Source organism: Callospermophilus lateralis, chromosome 8 (assembly GCF_048772815.1).
Source record: "Callospermophilus lateralis isolate mCalLat2 chromosome 8, mCalLat2.hap1, whole genome shotgun sequence".
Taxonomy (NCBI): domain Eukaryota; kingdom Metazoa; phylum Chordata; class Mammalia; order Rodentia; family Sciuridae; genus Callospermophilus; species Callospermophilus lateralis.
In genome coordinates this window covers 61,887,137-61,910,006 of record NC_135312.1, presented here as the reverse complement: position 1 = coordinate 61,910,006, position 22,870 = coordinate 61,887,137, and the positions used below count along the sequence as shown (strand labels likewise).

At 34.0% G+C, this 22,870-nt stretch overlaps 1 protein-coding gene across 3 annotated transcripts in view; it reads right to left on the bottom strand.

Moving 5' to 3' along the window:
* Positions 1-22,870, bottom strand: part of Cfap299 (cilia and flagella associated protein 299) — a 577,718-nt gene that overhangs the window by 214,033 nt on the left and 340,815 nt on the right. The gene's annotated exons all lie outside the window — the stretch shown is intronic.

Genomic DNA, 22,870 nt, shown 5'->3' with positions numbered 1-22,870 from the left:
AAAAGCAGAGGCTCACATGCATAGAATCAGGTGCCCTTTCACATGCAAAATTTCAGACCTGACTCATATTAGTAAAATGTACATGAAATTGTTCAAAAGTGGAGATAGGTGTCTAGCCATCTATTATTCAGCCCCCATCCACTCCTTGTGAACCACAGTAAACACGTCAGACTTGGCTGGAAGAGAGTCATAAACTGATAGAGCACAGCATGGCTCACAATCAGGACCTGTGATGAAGGCACACTGTCCTTCAGTCCTTCCTAGGAAACCAATGCAAGGGCAAAGCAGTAATAGCACATCTGCTAAGGTCGTTATCACTGTCTTTAAAATGAGACAAATTTCTGTAACAAAGAAACTTCCATTTTATCCGCCCCCCCCACTTTTCTCCTCCATCGTTTTTACAGAAAATTATGAATATTCAATTCTTCTAACATGAATTACAACAATATCATTATCATGCGCTTTTAGAGATAAATGAAATAATCTCATCTTTAGTTTTTATAAAAAAGTAAATTTTATCTTTGTGGAACACTCACATCTGTAAAGAGTTGCAAACAGACTGAACTAAATCTCCCAAGGAACAGTCTGAGTCCATATTTACAATCTGGCAATGATCATATTTTCTATAAATGATGAAAAAGACCACTTGTGTTATGCATGTAGGCATGAAAGACCTTTAGATATATTTACTTTTATAGCTTCTGACATGTAGCAAATGAAGTCATATTTTATAGATTTCAATTCTACTCATTCTGAAATACTGCTGAACAGCTAAATAGTAGTCTCTTTTTACAATCCTTACTCAGAGTCTGTAAGACTTGTGAAAAACAGTCTGTAAGATTTTGTGAAAACCAAATCATCAGATATAATGGATTGACATTCAATTTAATATTATTCAATATGTATGCTCATTTACCCACATATACTAATGACCATTATAAAATTATTTCCTATTTTATCAGAGGTCAAAAGTAAGACACAATATTAGATAAAACTGCCATGGTATGTTTATGTTTACGTAAGTTTCTTTTTTACAGACTGAGATCTTTAAGTCACATATTTTGCTGAATGCTTTTGTGCTAGCCTTAGATCGTCACCAGAGCCTCAACCTGTCAGGCTATAGAGTAAGAGGAAGAAATGCAAGGAGGTAAAACCAAAGTGAGCATCTTTAATGTGGAAAGAAGCCTCCTGAATCACCACAAATGACAGTGTTTACTTACTGAAATCAGATGGATTCATGAACTTAAATGCTTAATAGTTATTTTTAATTACAAATGAGACTATGGGCAATAATTTAGATTTTCTTTATAATGAAGAAATGAAAATTCTCTGATATATCTAAACATGTACTTCCCCAAACTAAGATTTACTATTTGTGTGTTTTTAATCAAAATCTCATAAAATAGAAGTTAAACAGTTTGGTTTACTGTTAAGAGCAACAAGTCTTCTCAAACCCATCTCTTATATACTGATGAAAAGAACAAAATTCTTGTCTAACTTAACCAGCTCCCAGAACTTGAGGAAGAAACACAACTGCTTAAAGCTGGCTCCTTCCTAGTAATAAAAGTAACAATCTAGCATTTGCCAAATTACTTTAAATTATTGCTAAACAAAATCATTATTGAAATATAGCTTGAACCTTTATATTCAAGAAATATAATCGTATGCAACTTAAAGGTATTTTGTATATTTCTATATTTTTATAACTTTCAGTTACCTATAAGATGAATATTAAACAATCAGGTTGAGTCAACTACAAAAGTAGTTAGAGCAATCAAGTCAACTGATATGATACTTTCTAGTAGAATTTTTTTCAAAATAACATCTAACCTTTTATTTCCACAAATAATATTGATCACATATACATCTGAATCCCCTTTTCTTGCATCAAGTACCAAGATAAATTGCCATAATATGTATCACTGCCTCTACTTCAGACATGAATTCGTATTGTTTTGAGCTTTCAAACACAAGCTGTTGAGGCTAACACATCAAATTGAATTAAGGACAACATTTGACTTTTGAACTTTGGCTTCCCTGATTATCCAGAGCTAATCTTCTAATTATTATCTACAATCTTTAAAACCATCTTATTTGTAGAAAAAAATCAGATCTTGATTATCATCATTCTCATAAAAAAATTCTTTTTATTACTTACTAAAGAATTCACCCATTCTCTGTCCTCTTAATTTTCTTCATAGCACTTATCGAAGGCCCACATTATCCTGTTTGTCTATGTGTCCATCATCTATGATAGATCTGTGTGTGGTATAGCTCCACTACTAGACTGTAAACTCCTTTAGGGCAGGGAATTTATATTCTACTACAGCCTAATACTAGAGTAACACCTAGACTTACTAGAAACCCATTAATTATTTCTACTATTAATGTGAATAAATAAATATAATGCCTTCCAATTGGTACTGCCTTATTTTCTCTAGAAGAATGAAACCTAGATACTCTTGGCCCTTTGTTTATTATCTTATGTTGTTGAAACAATATACACATTATTAAAAGTGGCAAAAATTGAAAGAGTAATTTAATACTTCGCTGAAAGTTCATTGATGTGCCCCCATGATTTTTAAGACACATTTAATACACATTCATCGATTTTTCAGTTTTGGTTCAATATGGTTGATATACCTCAGAATTATTGAAGGCAGAATTTACTGTAATATTATCTCAAAATTATAGCCACATCCAGATGATCAGCATCAACAGTTATACTTTCAGTGCGTCATAATTAATATTGACTAATACATGTATATTTCTGGGGATTTTGATGATATAAAGCATTTTAATAAAGTTCATGCTCATCAGGAGTTAGAAAAATTCGCTGAATTTATTTTCAAGGCTCTAGACGAATGGTGAAAAATTGATACTGGAGTATTCTTGCTTTTTTTTCTAAATAACAATTGTGTGGGTCTATTAAATAACAAGCATTTCTAGCATAGGGCACACGTAAAGAATGAGCTCAAAATCTAGAGTGACACAGAAAAAAAAAGTAGAAAATAACAGTGCAATATGATAAGTCCTCAATGTGGGTTTCCATGGCAGGGTATTAAGGAAGACCTTCCTGCAGGATACTGATTGATCTTGAAGTAAGAAGGATTTTTCAGGGAAAAAAGAAAAAGATAAAGCCCATTAGGGAGAACTGTTTCTTGGCTTTAAAAAACTGAATTGGAACAGTAAAAATTAAAGCTCAAAATTTTTCTAATTGCTGATTATTTACTAAGTAGATGGAAACTCACATTAATTTTAACTAAGCCTTGCATGCAACATCACTATCTTCTTCACCTCAGTTAGAAAGAAGGAACTTTATTATTTATTAAAAAGCTGGGGAAGGGCTGGGGTTGTGGCTCAGTAGTAGAGTACTTGCCTAGCACATGTGAGGCACTGGGTTTGATCCTCAGCACCACATAAAAATAAGTAAATAAAATAAAAATTTTTAAAAAGAAAAACCTTCTTAAAAATAAAAAAAAAAAAAAAGCTAGGAAGCAAGGTTAATGTGCAATGGAAGAGCAGTTGTTCTATGCATCTGAAACTGAGCAGAAGTGGAAGGTGTGTGATTATCAAAGCAAACTCCCAGAGTATCTATGGCTTTTCTCCAAGTAAACAGCAAAATGTATGAGGGGAAAACCATGAAATTGAACCATTTCCTTCAAATATTCCACCCTTTCTGAAACATTTCCAATCAGATTGGTCTTCTTCCTGCTTAGAGTGTCTACACTCAAAACACACAATATTGCTTTATTTTTTTTTTTTTTTAAATACAGGAAAGTCTTTGCACAGCATTTTTAGGAAGAAGTATCCTATAATAAAGCAAAATTTTAGAGAAACTTTTAATAAAAAGGCAAGTAATGACTGTTTCTGATCAAAGACACGATAAAATGACATATTTATAAAAATAAATCAACCAGGGATCATGTTTAGGGTTGATAAGAATTTTATTTTTTAAATTAGGGATTTTTCTAGAATTCAGTAGTTAGGAAACAAACATGTAATAATCGTGATATTATGAATAAAATCAAGAATAGCTGCAGAAAACCAACCTGGCCACAAACCTTATGACCTTAAAAACATAAGGTCATTCACTGTTTGGTTGTAGGGAAATTTGCTCCTTGTGGCACAGTGAGTTTTTCATGGCATTACTAAATGAGTGAGAGGATGAGGGAGAGCAAGCAGATGGAGTTGCATTGGTAACTGCCAGAGATAAGGGGATTAAGTGAAAACAAAAACATGTTAAGAAACAACTGCACCTGCACCCATTAAAGCTTGGTAATGGCCAGTGGGCCTGATAGAAACCAGAGTGCTTGACTCCAGTGTAATTTGAAAGTTATTTTACAAGCCATTATGGTGCATTTCCGCATGCATGCCTTCTCTTTTATTGTCAGTGGGGGTTTGAGGAAAAACTGCCAAAGGGCATTTTTTTTTAAATGCAGAAGATCTGGTGATTTTCCCATGCCTGTTTTTGTTTACCCACATATCTAAGTTAACATTTATTTTAGCAATATGGAACCACCTTTTACCAGTTTCAATATGTGCCCCCCCCACTCCCCACTTCCCCGCCCCACATGTTAAAGTTTTCAAAAGTAAGAAAAATAAATAAATAAACCAGGCACTGACTGCTTTCATACAGGTTTTTCTTTATATTGTCCATGAGGAAAAGCATCATCTTTTAAACATATACTCAGAGAAAACAGGCATAGGAAATTCATAAGTAATTCTCTCTCTCAAATAATCGCAATGTAATACCAGGTGGCCAAAATAACAGTAGGACCAAATACTGAGGAGGTACTATCTCTGAGAGTTAACCATCTCCAGGAGTTTTATCGACAGTGAAAATGAAAGTAGGGCAGGAGAAAGAGGCATGTACAGAGGAAGGAAGAAATGAAGCAGCATGCTACATACAGAAATTTCTAAGTATTCAGAATTTTAGCAGTACGATGAAACTATGACCACCAGCACATTGCAAGGGGCTGGATGGTTGTAAAGAACAATGTATTAGCTATTTATTGGTCTGAATTTCCTTGTGCTTTAGAAGTTTAAAACAACAGACATCCATTATCTTACAGATTCTGTAAATCAAGAATCTGTGCCTGGCTTAACTGTTGCCTCTGACTAAAGATTCCTCATTGTGTTTGATTGGGACCAAAGGGTCCACTTCTAAGCTCTCTGAAATAGGTCTGTTACCAAGGCTGTTTACAACATGACAGAGTGCTTCTCCTAGAGTGAGTGAACTAAGAGATGCCACCCAAAGAGGAAACCACAGTCTTTTTATAATCCAATCTCAAAAGTGAAATATTGCTATTATTGCTATAGATTTATTCATCAAAAAAGATTCACAAAGGCCAACCTGAGGGGAGGGAATTACATTATGTACATGAATAGTTGGAGACATGAATCTTTAGGGGCCATCTAAGAGACAGTCTACTACAAACAGGTGTGAATTTATTTCTGGGCACAGGTTAGGGTGTCATTTAGCTAGCAATGGCATAAGCCAAAGTTTTCAGAGAGGTTCAAGTATGCTTCTTTCTATGAAAGCAAACCAGTGGCTTCAACTCTTCAGATTGCTAAGAAAACTATGAAAGTTTCACAGCAAACCCCAAGCTACAGACATTAACTTAGGAGAAAGTGCACAAACAATTTGCATTTTAATTTTTTTTTAAGCAAGTAAATTTTATTGAATGATTGGAATTACAGTATTTCAAAAGCAGTAGAGTTCTGTGGACTAAACAATTCCCCACCCCACCGCCTTTTTTTTAAATTAATTTTTATTGTTGGTTGTTCAAAACATTACATAGTTCTTGATATATCATATTTCACACTTTGATTCAAGTGGGATATGAATAGGAAAGGGAGCAGAATACAACAGACACTAGTATGGCAATATGTAAAAATCAATGGATGTGCAACTGATGTGATTCTGCAATCTGTATACGGGGTAAAAATGGGAGTGCATTTTAATTTTTTGTAAAGTCAACTTCACCACTGAAGAAGATAAATAATCAAGAGTAATCATTCAGTTTTACTTTTCCTCTAAGAAATATAATCTCGGTTAATCAAATTCCCTTTATCCGATCATAGGAGAAAAAAGTCAACCTCTTTTTGTTGAATGCAGGTTATGGGGAGCTTTCAGGCGTTATATCTTAAAAACTTGGTAACAGTTTTGGTGCAAAGGGCATAGCAAGTCACTTGACAGCTGGGCACAAATTATTGGAGATAGGCTTCATCTCTCACACTAAGGGGCTTAGATTATACTGTGGGTAACATGTGACTTCTGAAAGAGGTTACATTTTCTAAAAAAACACTTTAACAGCAATGTGGAGAGAGACTAGGTTAAAGGAATATGTGACAAAGGTAACTGTGGCCTCATGTCCTCACTTGGGATATTGTGTAGGAACTAAGATAAAGGCAGGCAATCTTAGTTAGGGAATAGAACTGAGATATTCAAAAAAGAAAATCTATGGGACTTGGTGGTTGAAAAGAGTGTATGGAAAAAGCCTTTTTTTTTTTTTTTTGTCTTTTCTTTTTGGAACTGAGGATCAAACCTGGAGCTTCACACATGCAAGACAAGTGCTTTGCCACTGGAGCTACATCCCAGCCCAAGAAGGTGGTTTTTAAGTTAGTGCTCAGGTTCCTAGTTTAGTTGATAGGATCAATTGAGAATATGGAAAAAATAAAACTTTGAAAGAAAAGATAGTCAGGAGTAGAAAATAAGGGATTTTAGCTCTGAAGTGTTCAGAAATAAAAGGTCCAAATTTTAACAAAGAATAAATTGTACTACTGGAAGAAAGTTTTGTTGTTGTTATTGTTGTTGTTATTTTAAAGAAAATAGAAACCATAGTAATATTCCTCAGTCTGTTTTGTTGTTGCTGCCATTGTTGTTGTTCTCCACAGAATTTTTTGTCTATTTTCTTTTGTCTTTGGAAAAATGTTAAAGCAAAATTTTGTGGACTTGAGATGAAAGTTCAAAGGTCTAATATTAGAACAAAGCATATCCTACAGGTTTTGAAACCTAAGAGGATTTTTAAAAGGCTATTGTGCAACAAATCATATAAGTGGAAACATTATTTATTCAGTTTTGGAAACAGAAATGTCGCATGCCATATTCTTTCCAAACCCAGCCAGAAAATCTAATTGTTATTATTTCTAAATTATAATATGTTTTGGAGAAAAGCCCTTGAAGTTCACAATTTCAGATGCAGAAATTCTGTTTCTACTATCCATTAATATATAATTGCTCTTAGTTTTTCTTTGGTTATAAAATTAAAGTGATAAATACACTTGGAAATTTGTTAATTTTAATACATAAATACTATTAATAAGCTTATAAATATTCTTTTTGCAAATATTAATGTTCCTATAACTTCATAAGTATATGAAGAATTTCCTATAAGACTTTATCAAATAGTTCCTATTTGTTTCCTAGACTCTATTTTTTTTTATAAAATATTTTGATTGTCTATGGAAGATCAAGGTCAGAAATTCCAACTTAGGGTTTCTGTCCCAAATCTAATGATAGAATACATTTGGACAACATCTTCAATGAAATATGTCAGTAATAATAACAATCATGATAGGTTATTATAATGATAATAGTTAAAAGGTTTTTAACTCTTTTAGGTATCATTTATTGGGTTCTTACAAGGCAATGACATTTTATGCTTTATATAGGGGTTATCTTTCTTAACACTCTTTATTTAATATTCATATGCAGAATCATTATTAAAATGAGAAACCCAAGGCTCATGGCTCCACAGACAATAAGTGTAGGATCAAGATGGGAAGTCAGCCATTCTTACTTAAGAGTCCATTATTCTTAAACCACCCTTACGTGGACTTTCAGCCATTTGTTGCCCTAATAGCAACAGCATGTATTTATAGCACATAGTTCAATACAGTTCGCATTTTATTCTCTTCATACTATGGGAGGAGTAAAATGAAGTATAGGCTAGTTAATATTTCTATGAAGGCATTTTAGCTATTTTAAAATATAAGTGGTAAAGCATTAAAAACAAATGTTCCAGAAGGAAACCAGGAACATGTAGGATACCTTCATTAAATGGCCTGCAATTCTGGGCTCTGTCATATTTTACTAGCGAGTTGAAATAAAAATATTTTTCCTAGAAAGGATACATAGACGTTCTTTCATATTGAAAGGAAATATTTTCTTAAAATATTTAAATGTTATCTTGGAATATGCTGAATATTACTCCAACTCATGATCTATTTTATTTACTTTTAAACTTTATTTTTGCTGTAACATTGGAGATGGGGTGTGAAAAGTGAAAAAACCAAAACAAACAAACAAACAAAAAAACTTTTAAGATATTTTTCTGAACTAAATTAGTGTACTAAAAAGTAATACTAATCATGAAAAAGTATTCCTGGATGAGAAAAGGCCAAATGATAAACACATACCTGTTTCCAACTGATTATATAATACCTCATGGGTATTGTGGTAATACTGTAAAAACATGACTCGTATCTTTGAAATATCAGATTTAATTTAAATCAGTTGCAAGCCAACTACTTTATTCCACCACTGGTGAGTAATACAGCCAGTCCCCACAATGTTTAAGTTAGTGAAGAAATGGAAAATGAGGGAAAGAACATATGCTGGTGTTGATCTGCTATGTATGTGAAATGCCAAAAGCATTACAAAGAAAGATAGCTCATAACACATTTTAGCACTCGTGAAGTGTGGAAAAAAACTTCATCCCTTTTTGATAGTTTGTTTTTCCTTTCCTTTCCATTCTCATTATTTGATGGTTATTCATTTGATTATGAACACAGGTTGTAAAAATGTGTGTTTTATTTTTAAGTATATTTTAAATATGTACATGTAAAAAATAAACACGGGGCTCTTTTAATTTTTTTTTCATTTAACACAGACTAAATTAACCAAATGTTAGTGATCACCTAATAGTGTACTTTATTTAAAAAGGACAAAAAAAATTCAAATCCTTGAAAATTACAGGCATCTTTAATATATAAATTGTAATGTTATTATTCTAATAGTGTCATAGGTGAAGAGTCTAAGCTTTTGTTTAAATATGACATATTGGACACACCCATTTGCTTCTAATCCTTCTGGGAAGTCTGAAGAAATAACAGTCAAGGGATTAAACAGGGTATAAACTCGTACAGGCAATAAGAACAAGGGATGAAGTGAGAGAAGAAATCCATAAAGTCATAGATGACATTAAACATTAAATTAATGCTTGGATTCCTGAGCATTAATTAACAGAGCAGGCAAAATAAAAAGAAACCCCAGTGTCTTGTTTAGAGTAGAGAGAAAACTAGAGGTAGCAGGTGCATGAAGGTGCCAGTGGGTGGTGGCTGAAATTTCAAAACTGATGAGAAAATCTGTATGAAGAGGAGTTAGAACGACCTTCCTTCTGTTCCCCAGCATTGGCAGCCAGGAGAGTATCCTTTTCTTCCCTAGCACTGTAAAAATTTGAAGAAATCAAAGCATACAGGGTCTTTAGGACTTAGATTTCACTCCAGGATAAGAACCAGAGGGCATATTGAAAACAGGGTCATGAAGTGAAAGCCAACAAACTGGGACGTGTAAATAGTGAAATCCCAATCCCTTTTTCCATGAGATTGACACTGAGGTCTATACCTGCTTTCCTTTTCACACCTCTGGTGGGCAGAGGATTAGAAAAATTCTTGTTGATGACACTGACCTCTGAGGAATAAGAATCTGACTTTTGTTGCGAGGTTCCCTAAAGAACTACATGCTTCTCCAGTCAATACCCCCATAGTGAGATCTACCCTTAGAAAGGTAATCATAGGGTTCGAGATTTTCTGTACTGCTTGTTTGCGCTTTCATTTAAATATAAACAACTAAGTGTCTTCAGATATGGGAGGGAAGTTTCTAATATGAAATAAAGATGATAAAAAAGCCAAACAGAAAAGACAAATATAAGAGGAAATACAGTACATGAAGAAAGAAAGAGAACTCTCCCCAAACATATAAAATTAAAAGTCATAATCTCAAAAGGTTAAGAGAAAGTAGTTCATACATGGTACTAAAAAGGAATACTCAGAGAACAAGGCAAACTTTTGAGAATTAGGGGAAAAAAAAGAGAAAGAATAAATATCCAATAGGAAACATAAAGTAATTGAAGGTCATCATATGTCAAGGGAGAAGGACAATGAGATTAGTTGTCTGTGGATAGAAGCAATAAGGGGATGTACTGTATGTGGATAATTTTAAAAAATAATAAAAAACTTGATGATATCTGTTTTGTGCTGATATCATGAGCCAACAATTCTGAACAATGTCAGTGGTAGAACGTTTTTACCCATAAAAAGTTTTGGTGTACTTAATTCTTAACAGTTGCTGCAGCTACTGTTGAGTTGTAATGATGTATGTGCACGTGTCAAATTGGTACACTGAAAAATCCATTTGTCCTTTAATAAACACTGAGTTCTACACAGAAGTTTATCTGAAGAAACCCCAGTTATATAGTTTGTTTCTGACATAATACTCAGCTATAAGCATTCATTTGTAAGTAAACACTTAAGTCCTGCTTTGTTCCTTGTCCTGCCCTCCACACCAAATTTATTATTAAATACTGAAATATTTTGAAATTTTCCCAAATGTAGTATAAATTTATGGCAAATTTCATAGTAATGGTATTTTAGCGACAATTTTTTGTTGTTTTGGTACCAGGGATTAAAACCAAGGGTACTTAACCATTGAGAAATATCCCCAGCCCTTTTTAAAAATTACTTTTTATTTTGAGGCAGGGTCTTGCCAAGGTGCTGAGGGCCTTGCTAAATTGCTGAGGCTGAACTTGAACATGTGATCTTCCTGCTTTAGCCTTCTGAGTTTCTGGGATTACAATTGTGTGCCACCATGCCTGGCTTTTAGTGACAGTTTTTGCTGCCATATTTCAAATGAAGACTTTTGAAAGTCACTGGAGTTGAAACCAATGAAACAAAAATTAAGAATAGTAGTATATTTTCTGGAATTTATTATGCAAACAGATTATTTACATGTTTTAGTGGTTATTTTATCACTTTTTATTTTGTATAGTGTTTCTTCTCTTCTTCTTCCTCCTCTTCTTCTTCTTCTGATGAAATTAATTGACAGTTTGTCTACTTTGTTATTTTTTTTTCTTAACAGGCTTTTTAATTATTAATAACACAGATAATTTTCTATTGTCTATTGATCTCTTCTTTTATGTTTAACAATTCCTTTCCTGAGTTTACTTTATTGTTTTTTACGTAATTTGTTTTCTTTTTCTTTTTTTGTATTTATGTGTTTTTTAAAAATTTTTGGTCTCTGTATTTTATCTGTTCATTTTATTTTATAGTTTGAATAAGCATAACTGACATACAATAAAATGTCCACATTTAAAATGTATAGTTTAGGTTCTACTCATATACATATTCATAAGATCATCACAACAGTAAAAATAATGAATGTATCCATTACTCAAAAAACTTTCTTGTTTTCATTTGCAATATCTTCTTTCCAGTTCTCTTCAACTTCTCATCCTGGGACAACCATAGATTCCATTTCTTTCACTATAATTACATTTTTTTGGAGTTTTGTTCAAATGAAATCATCAATAGATTGTTAATCTGGCTTCTTTTACTGAGAATAATCATTTTGAGAGTCATCCACATTGTAACATGTATTAGTAATTCCTTTTTTTTTTTGCAAAGGGTATTCCACTATTTTTCATCCTTAATTCCACAATGGACATTTGGGTTGTTTCTAGTCTGGGGCTGTTAACAAATAATGCTCTAACAGTATTCATGTATAAATCTTTGTATAAGAATATATTTTCTTTTATCTAGGGTAACAGGAGGAGTAGAATAGATGGGCAATACATTAGGTGTACACTTAACCTTTTAAGAAACTGTTGAGAAAATTTCACCAAAGTGATTGTACCATTTTACATTCATACCAGCATTATAGAGAATTACATTTTCTCAAAATCCTTGCCAACAAGTGGTAGGGTCAGTCTTGTTTATTTATTTACAATATAATAAGTATGTAGTGGTATCTTTTCATGATTTTAATTTGCATTACCTAATGACAAGTGACATTGAACAACTTTTCAAGTGTCTGTTTGCCATCTGTTTATCTTCAGTTTAAATCTTTTGTCTACTTTATCATTAGATTGTTTTTTTGATCATTGAGTCTCAAAGGCTTCAAAATACATTCTGGGTGTAAGTCCTTTTATCAAATTTATGCTAGTTTTGTTTTTTTTTTTTAATGTGGTGTGTGTGTTTGTGTGCCTTGAATTTGTACTCTATTAATAGTACCTTACGAAGAATAGACATTCTTAGTTGTGATAAACTACTTTATGATACTGTCAATATATGTCAGTAACTCATTAATTTTGCTTTGCATACTCCATTATATCTTAAATATGGGACCTTAGCAAAGGTTAAAAGAGTATCCAGTATATTTTTCACTTCTTAGAAAGTATTATCACTAGAAATCCCATTTGTGTCATTTTCAAAACATCTTCCAACTCTTTTTTTTTTTTCCATGTTCAGTCTTGCATCCAACTTCTTGAACACAGGAATTGATAACTATCTCATATCACTGATGATTAATTTCCTAATCTATATCAATTCTAAATTGGCTTTGTTTGGTTGACTGATCTTCTCATTCAATAGAGTCTATTATGGTGGGGAGCATTCTCCTGTTTCTTTTTATTCCTGGTAATTTCTAAAATTATGCTGGATATTTTTTATTCCTAGATATTTGTGAGATCTTTATTATTGACATGGTCAAATTACTTGGAATCATTTTATCTATTCAGAACTTCTTTTAAGGTTTGTTAGGTTAGGACCAGGGCAACCTTTAGTGTAGGGTCAATTTTGTCCACTTCTGAGGCAAAACCTCTCTGAGAGCTCTATGAATTATGTGATTTGCCATGCAGGTTTGTGTTGGCTTTAAAGATTATTCCTTCTCATTCTTTTAAGTAAATCATTCTGTGCTGCTCCAGGTGAATTTCTCATACATATCTTTGATACTCAATTCAATTCTTGACCCTCTACACATCTCTGATATTCTCTGACTGTGCAGCTCACTTTTCTCCAGTTACTGCCCAGTGAACACTGCTGCCCCGACCTCCCCAAACCACTAGCTCTGCCTCCTCAACCCAAGGAGACTTCTGAGCTCTCCTTGGTTTCCGCCTCCCTCAAGGAATATACTAAAAACCTTGTCCAAGCAGCATTCTAAGGCAACTGCAGGGCACATGTCCTTTGTTTCTTACCTCTCAGGGACCACTGCCCTTTGTTGTTTGATGTCTAATGCATGACAACTGTTATGGTTTGGATGTGGTATCCCCCAAAAGTTCACATGTGAGACAATGCAAGAAGGTTTAGAGGAGAAATGATTGGGTTATAACCTTAACTAAGCAGTGGATTGATCTCTGATGATATTAACTGAGTGGTAACTGGAGACAGGTAGCTTATGGCAGGAGGAAGTGATTCATTGGAGGTGTGGCTATGGGGCATATATTTGTTTCTGAGGAGTGAGGTCTTTCTCTTTCCTTCTTGATCAACATGATGTGAGCTGCTTCCCTCCGCCACACTCTCTGCAATGATGTTCTGCCTCACCTGGAGCCCCACGGAATGGAGACAGCCTTCTCTGGACTGAGATCTCTGAAACTGTGGGCCCTCAAATAAACCTTTTCTCTTCTATAATTGTGCAGGTTGGGTCCTTTAGTCATAGCAACATAAAAGCTGATTAAAACAATAATTCTTTCCATGTTTTATCTAATTCTGTAATTGTTTAGTGAGAGATGATTTTGGTTCCTGTTACTTCACCTTAGTGAGATGTGAAAATCCTCTATTCTTAAACTATAAGAGGCTGCCTGCTTCACCTACTTCTCACTATCGTCTCCATCCACACACTGAGACCGAAATAGCACTTAATTCATTAATTTTTATTCTTTCATTCTAATGATAAGTGTTTTTAGTGCTTTGAATTTTCTTCTGACTACTGTTTAACTATATGCCATTGATCCTGATACATAGGATTTTTATTATCATTTCTGGTTAGAAATTCTGTAATATTAATTTGTTTTTCCATTTTATTATGAGAGTTAATTTTTTTAACTAAAGGTGGAAGAAACTTTTTGGTCTAGCATTTTCAAATGTATTGCCTTGTGATTGAACAATATATTTTAACAATACTTTGAGACTCATAAAATGCTTTTTTTTACTGAATATGGAATAAGTCTTTAAAATATTTATATGTTTTTAAGTAGAGTTTTTATTGTTTTCTTTATCTCCAGCACATTTCAAACTTTCTCTCTTTACTTTCATTAAACTCCTTAAACTCCCCCTGCCATTCATTATTTCCACTTGACCACTGTTCAAAAACTTTAGAGACACTACTCCCATATGTTTACACTGATGAAAAAAATGGTGTTAAGCACATTCCTTATTGAAGAGACCCATTATTTCCCATTTTTATATTCTTCAGTTCTCTGAAAATTTATTGAACATAATTAGATACCACAGATACCACGTTGAAGACATGGTTGTTGTCCCAGAGAAAGCATGCAATCTCTTGTTGTTTTTGTCCTTTGTTAAGTTGTGTTGGAATCATAATGGTTTTGTTTCCATATTTTTAAGCACAATGTTCCATAGGCTTACTAGAGCCATGCAGAATACTCAAACTCCTTGTATAATGCACCCAGAAAACTGATGGCTGACCACTGCTAAGAAGAAAGTGTACCATTCTCATCTGTCCTGTTCTTTCTTACCTTTTTCTGAACACAAAGACTTTGGATTCAACAATTAGTAAGGCATTACTATTAGCAAGTATAAAATTATAGGAAAATCCAGACAAAAGTAACAGGTACAATAAAATTAATATGCAACTCTAACTGTAAAGTGAAAAATAGCCATGAAGGTACAGTGATTAGGAATGAAAAGGTGTTTGTGAAAAGCAGAAAGTCCACTGTTTCAAGCACACGCAATATCTAGTATTTCATGAAAGTGTAATTTTATGATTAATGGAATAAAATGATAATTAGACTAATTTCACTTCAGCTCATGTTTAACTGTTACAAAATGGTGCTGAAATATCAACTTTATTGGCATTTTCATAAGATTAAAGCTAATGAGACACCATCAATATGTACAATTATTATACATCAATAAAATTTTTAAAAAACTAATGAATATAAAAAATGTCCCTGACAATAGGCATTGGACATACAGTAGTTCTTGTTTTCATAACAATTAATGTGTTTTCATATAAAGACAGACTTTTTTTTTTCTTATTAAGCAATTATCCTGAGACATAAATAATTCAAAGGTGTTTCTAACATTCATTTTGGGGAAATACAGGGCTTCAGATGTTTTGTCTACCAGTAGTTGGAAAGAAAGAACAGTCATATGTGATTTCTGCTGGTCTGAATTTATTTCCAGTAACAGAGAGTGGTCACAACAAAGCATTCAAATATGACTTTGTATATCTCAAATGTCATGGAAGAAGCTGGAACTAAACAGGAGAAAATCATTGCCAGACATTCTGGTTCTCTTATTTTAAAACAGTCTAACTCAACTCATCCTTCAGTTTTCTGCTCATACATGCTCACTTCCAAAATTTGGCCATTCCCCCTTAGGCTAGGTTAGATACTCCTCAAAGTTGTCCTGTTCTTCCACTCCAATTTTCCTTGTCATAGTATTTATCATGGGTTGTCATGATTATTTTAGTTCTATTTATTCCCCATGTATTATAAACTCCATAAAAAGAAGAGACTTGTGTGTCTTATTCATTTCCATAACCCCAGCACAGATGGACTGTTTGGCTGCAATATTGGTTATTGAATAAATATTTATTAACTGAATGGGTAAATGCCTAAATTTCTCAATAGATGCACAAATTTAAATGTAGGGCCAAAGAGAGCACTAGAATCTGGGTCTAGAGAACATGCAAACACATTCCTCCAGAGATACTGGGTAGAGTGAGAAAATATTTTTGCAACTCCAAGACAACCTCTCTGTCACTGAAAATCACCATGGACACTCAAGAGACCTTCCAGTTGGGCATAGCTTTGGAACCAGGTGGGATATAATCTGTAGATACATGATAAATGTACACATATTCAGATACAATTAAGCCAGTTTGTGGAGAAGCACCCATGTAACGGTTGCTTTACCATATAACTTCATTCAATCATGCAGACATTTATGGAGCAGGATGCTTGTTTTTTTCCTAGTAAATAAGGAAATAGACTACAAAAGATACAACTGAAACTGTTATCCAGCTGTCAGTGGAAGAACCAGAATGCATATACAGACAGGATGTAAGCTTATAGACCAGGGGTAAGACACAGTGGTTTGATTGTGTTCCCAGTGTTTTTGCATGGTTATAAGTAGATCTTCATGTATCATCAATGAACTGAACTGAAGTCCAATCTGACTTTTTTATAGCATATATTAGAAGTAAGAGCTGTGTTTATTGACATTCGCTTACGATCAGGCATTACATTATCTAAGTTTTCTAAGTCTCAATTTCCTCATTTGTGAAGTGGAAATACTGATTGGTGCCTTGTATCTTCCTTGGGGTCAAATAAACAAATAAGATGCCCATATAGCCATCACATTCCCTTAATACAGCTAAGGTTTAAAGGAATTATTTATACAATTGTCTCTATTTTCTTGTCCTGTTCCAATTTGACTGGGAAAACATTGTTCTCTTCTTTATTTGCATCTGGGGCTTGATAAATTACAGGGTAACAACCCCTGCATTCATTTTGACTTATCAACATTACCCTAGTAAGTTTATATGGTTATTTTCAGCTTCTAATATAATGAAAATCAAATCAGGTTCCCCGAAAATTTATTTTTAAAAAATGCTTACACTGAAAGTTTACTGTGTCATGGTTACAATTAAATGGGTACAAATTTAGGCTTGATGCAAACAATATCAGACTTGCATTCTTATACAAAGCTTATATTAGCATTCAAACCTCTAACTTGAAACTTTCATCAAGAAAATTATAATTATCAACTCAAACCTTCTTAAAATTAGCAAAGCTCCATCAAATTGGCAGAAGCAATGCTATAGTTTATGTTTTACTCAAATAGTCAATATTTAAAGGAGACAAGTATTTAAAGAAAATATGCACATTTTATATATTTTAAACCAGTTCTCACTTGTTTTTTAAATAGAATTTTTTTTGTTGTTTCTGAAAAGCAATACCATAATTTTCACCAAACTGATGAGCAATGGAATATATTTCTTTGACAATACAAACTGTAAACGCATTTTGGTCTTTTAGAAGTGCAATGTTTATGACAATCCTGAGAAAATTAAAAAGTTGACTATTTCCACATCAGAAACAAGAAAAATTATTGATGCCATTACAAAACACAAAACAAATGCTTTTGTGGGAAGAATTGCTTAATCTGTTATATCAGCAGCAAACAGACCTAAGCAATGCCAGGATTTGCAGAGAGATCAAAATATCTGGGGTAGGCCAACTTGTTTTTATTCCCCCCCTTTTTTAAACAAGGTTGGGTCATATAGAGGCAGCAAAACTCTTTGTGTTTCTTTACTGTGTTCCACCCAAATCACACAGTCAAGTTTCAAAACAAGTATGTTTATGTAGTGAACTTCAAACACCTATGTCCTAATATGGATTGATCAGAACATCTTCAAAACATCTGTCCAACTTGGTACACTGCCCAGGAAGTCTAATAACTTTTGAGAAGAGAAACAGAGATTTATTGGGTAAGACAGGGAACTACCTTGAAAATTATGAGGTTTTAGTAAGACTATCGGTACTCCTAACTTTGCCAAGAGTCAACCCTGTGGAATGTGCAGTAAGAACTCTAGGCAGCTTTAAAATAAACTCTTTGATTAAATGCAATTATAAGAAATTGTAATCTGTCAGAATTGATATTTTTCCTTGAGATAATGTACAAAATAGTCAATGTAGGAAGTATGATCAGTAGAATTCCAAACTGACCCAATTTTCCTACATGGCTTGTTCTGGAGGTAATGAGAAATCCTGCTTTCTCAAAGCTCTATCTCCCTTCCAAGTTCTGGGATGATTACAATATTACTCTCTAAACAAGTTCTAAACATGTCCAGAGGGAAGTAGCACATAGCTCAGAAAGGTTATAATATAAGAAAAAGTGGACTATTGCCAAACAGTGTTAAAGGAGAACATTACTCCAGATCTTTCAGAATGATAAATTTTATTTGTGAGCATTACAGAAGTGGAATTGGTCTCAGGAATTGACTCACATTAACCAAAGCTCATCGTGATGCTATAGATAAAACCATATGTTTTAAGAATTAGTATCAAGAACTATAACTGCCCTTGAATCTAGATGGGTACTTCATCCTTTACCCAGAGAAGTCCAATCACAATGAAAGTCAACTATACATACTATTGACATTTACTTGCTATGAGGCATTACATTATCTAAGTTTTCTAAGTCTCAAGTTCCTCATCTGCAAAGTGAAAATACTAGTGCCTTGTATCTTCTTGATAAACTTGAAAGGACAGAATGTGAATTAAAACTTTTTACTGTGTGACTTGAATGTTTAAATTCATCATAGCACATGCCTATTAAAAACACTAACAAAGGTCCTTTCAGGAGGCAGTCCTTTTCCAGTACTTTGGAACCCCTTTCTCTCTTTGCCTCTTTATTCCATCCACCACCCCCCCACTCTTCATATTAAAACAGTCCCCTAGGAGCGATATTTATCGCTCCATCAACAAACATTGCTATTTGAATAAGTTTGTCAGATAACATTTGCACCAAGAGGCAGGAGATAGCATTAGATTACAGATAAATGGGAGGGGAGAGAAAGATAGGATGTGTATTAGTCGGGATTCTCTAGAGAAACAGAATCAACAGGAGGTATGATTATAAAAAAGGGGCTCTATTAGATTGGCTTACACAACCAGAATCTGGATAGTCCACAGTGGTTGTCTGCAGAGCTGGAAGAACAAGTAGCTACACAGTTCAAGATGCTGAAGCCTCAGAATAAGAGTTATAAGCGATGTTACTCCAGTCTGAGACCAAGGCTTCTAGGAACTCCCTGAAGAATCACTGGCAGAGTCTAGAGTCTGATATCCTCAGGTGATCCCAGCAGCAATCAAGAACCCATTCATGAAGAATGGGGCTTGCATCTGCTGCTGCTTTCTTGTTCTTTTTTTTATCCATCCAGGCCTCCAACATATTGTATTGTGCTGCCCACACTTAGGGAGGGTCTTCACTTCAGTTTGCTATCCTACATGCCAATCATTCCTAGACACACCCTCAGTGACACACCCACAAGCCTCTGTGGCATCTCTTAATTCAATCAAGTTGACAGTTTGAATTAATCATTATAGGATGCAATAATAAATAAGGGCGAAGAGGCAAGAGGTGCTGAAAATATACTCCGTGTCATCAATTTAAAGGGGTCTGCTGAGTGTTTTACTTGTACCTGGGGATAAGCAGACTTCTTCTTTGGGATTGAAGCACTCATCAAAATCACTATAAAGAAGGAGGGCACATGCTGCCATGAAGCACAGGCAAAAGCAGACACTAAGTCCATTACTTTGATTCTTTTAAGAAAGAAATTTATTCAATCTGTATTCTCTTTTTTTCTATAGTCATCTCCCTTTATTGTTTTATGTGAACTTAAAGTTTTAAATTTTTAAAACTTAATTCACAGCATAGTAGTTAAGGTCATAGCTCTAAAAATATCTGGCTTTGAGTCTCAACTCACCTATTGCTTTGTTGTGTGACCTTCTCTAAACATAGGGATAAGAAGAGAACCTAACTCACAAAGTCATAGCCTGAATTTCACTGGAACGTGTAAAATGCTTGGCAGAATGCCTGGTGCACAATAAGTACTCCATAAATTCTGGTTGCTACTGATGTGGCTACTAATGTTTCTGTAGTTGCTACTGTAGTTGACTTTTTGGGATTCCTCTGATAGCCTCAAATTCTTCCCACATTATAGAAAACTACTTCTTGTGGAATATGATGGAATAAGAACAGTACAGTTCAGACTATCATTTCTTGGATGGTCTCTTGCCTTAAAGTCTGATAGTTTGCAAGATCAGACATTGCTGCCTGTGGCACTCTTAAATGGCCCCCTACAGGGCCTGATCCAGTTTAGGGTCTTATATCAAAGCATTCACTCTCTGGCCTGTTTCCCCTTCCTCATTACACTTTATCATCCATGAACACCAACATACTTGCAGTCCTTTAGGAGTTCTTGCACTTCCACATATGTGTCCAACCTCTCTGCTCTCTGCACTCTCATACCCTGTCTATAGGGTTAGTCCCTAAATATCCTTAAATTGTCAACTCTACCACCCTCTCCTAGTCACTCAGTTCAATAATTTGTTCGTCACTTTCCCCTACCATCCATCATACAGCTTGTCACAGAGCAAGTGGGTGAAAGAATACCCCTCTAGCTGGTCTGAGAGGGCAAGCGTCTACAGAGACTTAAGGAAATGTTGGAAAAGAAATTTTCCATTTGTAAGTTTGAAGTACTATATTTCTCAGATTGTGAAAACCAGTCTTTACAATTATGGCTGTACTTACAGTACAATTTGGGTTAAATCTAAAAGTCAACTGATCATTTTTGTATACAAGTTTCACTGACAGTAGTGAATTAATCAACTCATTGTCAAGGAAGAAATCATACTAAATTGTTTCTGTACTGATTTTTAAAAAAGTCTTCATATCCATTTAAAGCATTTATTTGTTGATTTGAAAGTTTACTCATGTTACTGAAGAAATAATTTAAGTATTAAGTATGGATTATACAATTAGTCACCATTATAGACTTACACATTTAAGTTGTTGAAGTCAAAACAAGATTTTTATTTTTTTCATTCAGTTACCACTACCATGGTCAAGCTAGTATCTGAGGAACTAAATTTGCCCTTGAAAGTTGGTCTTTGTCATACTTTATGTTATTACATATAACCTAGATTCTAGAATTAGTACTTATCTGGTTTTTGTTGAAATTTGAAGCAAAGTTATGTATTTTAAAACTTTTCTATTTTACCCCAGCCATATTGGCTTTGTAACGTGAATAGTTGTACAACTTTTTTTTCTCTCAATATGCTAAATTGTCACTCAGTACATAAGAAGCAGATGTTGGAAAGGGGTGGTTGTGGGGAGTGTAGGGCTGTAGGGAAGGAACCAAATGCCTTAAACACATAATGAGGCACATTGTCAGGGATTTATACCATTAGTCTTTAATCAGCTTACCCCATAACCACAACCTTAGCATATATAAACCCACTAGAAGCTTGGATTAATTAAACTTTTGGGAATAAGTATGCACTTGGTTGTATATTTTTAACCAGGTAACTATTGCCTTATTATCATTAACATTAAAATTTAACCACAAAGGATGCTTCATTTTAGTCACACAGGCAAAAAAAATGCAATTTTAAACCTTGGAATGATACTCCCATTGCACACTTTAGTCTATTTTAAAAGAGTAAAGTCAATTTATAAAACTGGTGTTCCATAATGGGTGAAGTATGTTTTAAGCTTACTTAGAAAGTCCAATCTTGAAATGGCCTCATCTTGATAAAAGGGAATAAGTTTTCCAGTAAAATAATGCACTCTGGATGAGACTATCTCCCAGACAACGAAACATTTACCTTGTGCACCCATAATTAACAAAAAATTACAATAGTAAGCAACAGCAAAAGGTAGCATGGTATAATGAGAAGAACTTTGGCCTTGGGTCTAGGTCTACCTACCCTGTAAAGTTGTGCTGAAGGTTAGAGATATGACTGTGAGATCCCAAGTACATGATTTTGGCTAAATAATTATTATTGCTTAGACAGTATTTATAGACTGATATGCAGATGGATGGAATTTACTGTGAAAAAAACAATAATTGAAAGAGGGGTAAAGAAGTAATCTTCACATCATGTACAGCCACAATAATGGGATCCTAATTAGAATAAGTTATACTTCATGGGTGTGTAATGTGTTGAAATACACTTTACTGTCATACCTATGGAAGAAGAACAAATAACATTAAAAATGTAAAAAGAAATCAGTTATTAAAAACAAAAGAGTCAAGCAAGGAATTTGGAGGGGAAGAGAAAAAGGGTCCCTGGAAGAATTAGAGGCTATATGCTTCTCTTTAAGGCTTTTAAATTCAAAAATCTTTCAAAACCATAGTTTAAAAAAAAGAAGAAGCAAAAATGCTTGCTTGCTTTAGTTATTATTATTTGAATTTGAATTTGTCCTAGGCCATCAATCTGTGATGCTTGATATCCCAGCATACTTATTTTAAAAGAAGGAAAGCAAATGTTGAGGGCAGTAGTTACTTATCCTAATCACCCAGCAGCTTGGTGGTAGCATTGAAATCAGAGTCTGCTTCTCTCATATGTTTATTTGAGCTTTCTTTTTTTTTTTTTTCAATCCTAAATTTGTCTCTTTCTGGAATCCCTACGAAATCTAATTTTCTTTTCTGGTTTCTGCACTTTGCTTTCCTTGGACCAAGCTTAACCTATTATCCTCAACCATCGTGGCCTATGAAAAACCAAACGCTTTCACCATCCTTCACTTTGGGCATCAAATAATGAGGTTCAGATGTGATGCTCCCTTAGCTCACGTTTCTGATTGTTCTAGCCTGGAGACAGCCAGTTATAAACCTTTCTTCCCTCTTTAAATCCTCAATTTCTGATCCTACCAGTTCTTTTTCAGATAGTCCTCTGTCATTATTGCCTTATCGAATTCAACCTTGATTTATCATTTGCATTGTCTCATATCAGTATCTCCAGTTGGCATTCAGATAAACTTCATCTGCACTTAACAGTCATTAACTTGTACTGTGTAGCAGAGATGTAATGAGAAATCAATCAGGTATGTGACATTT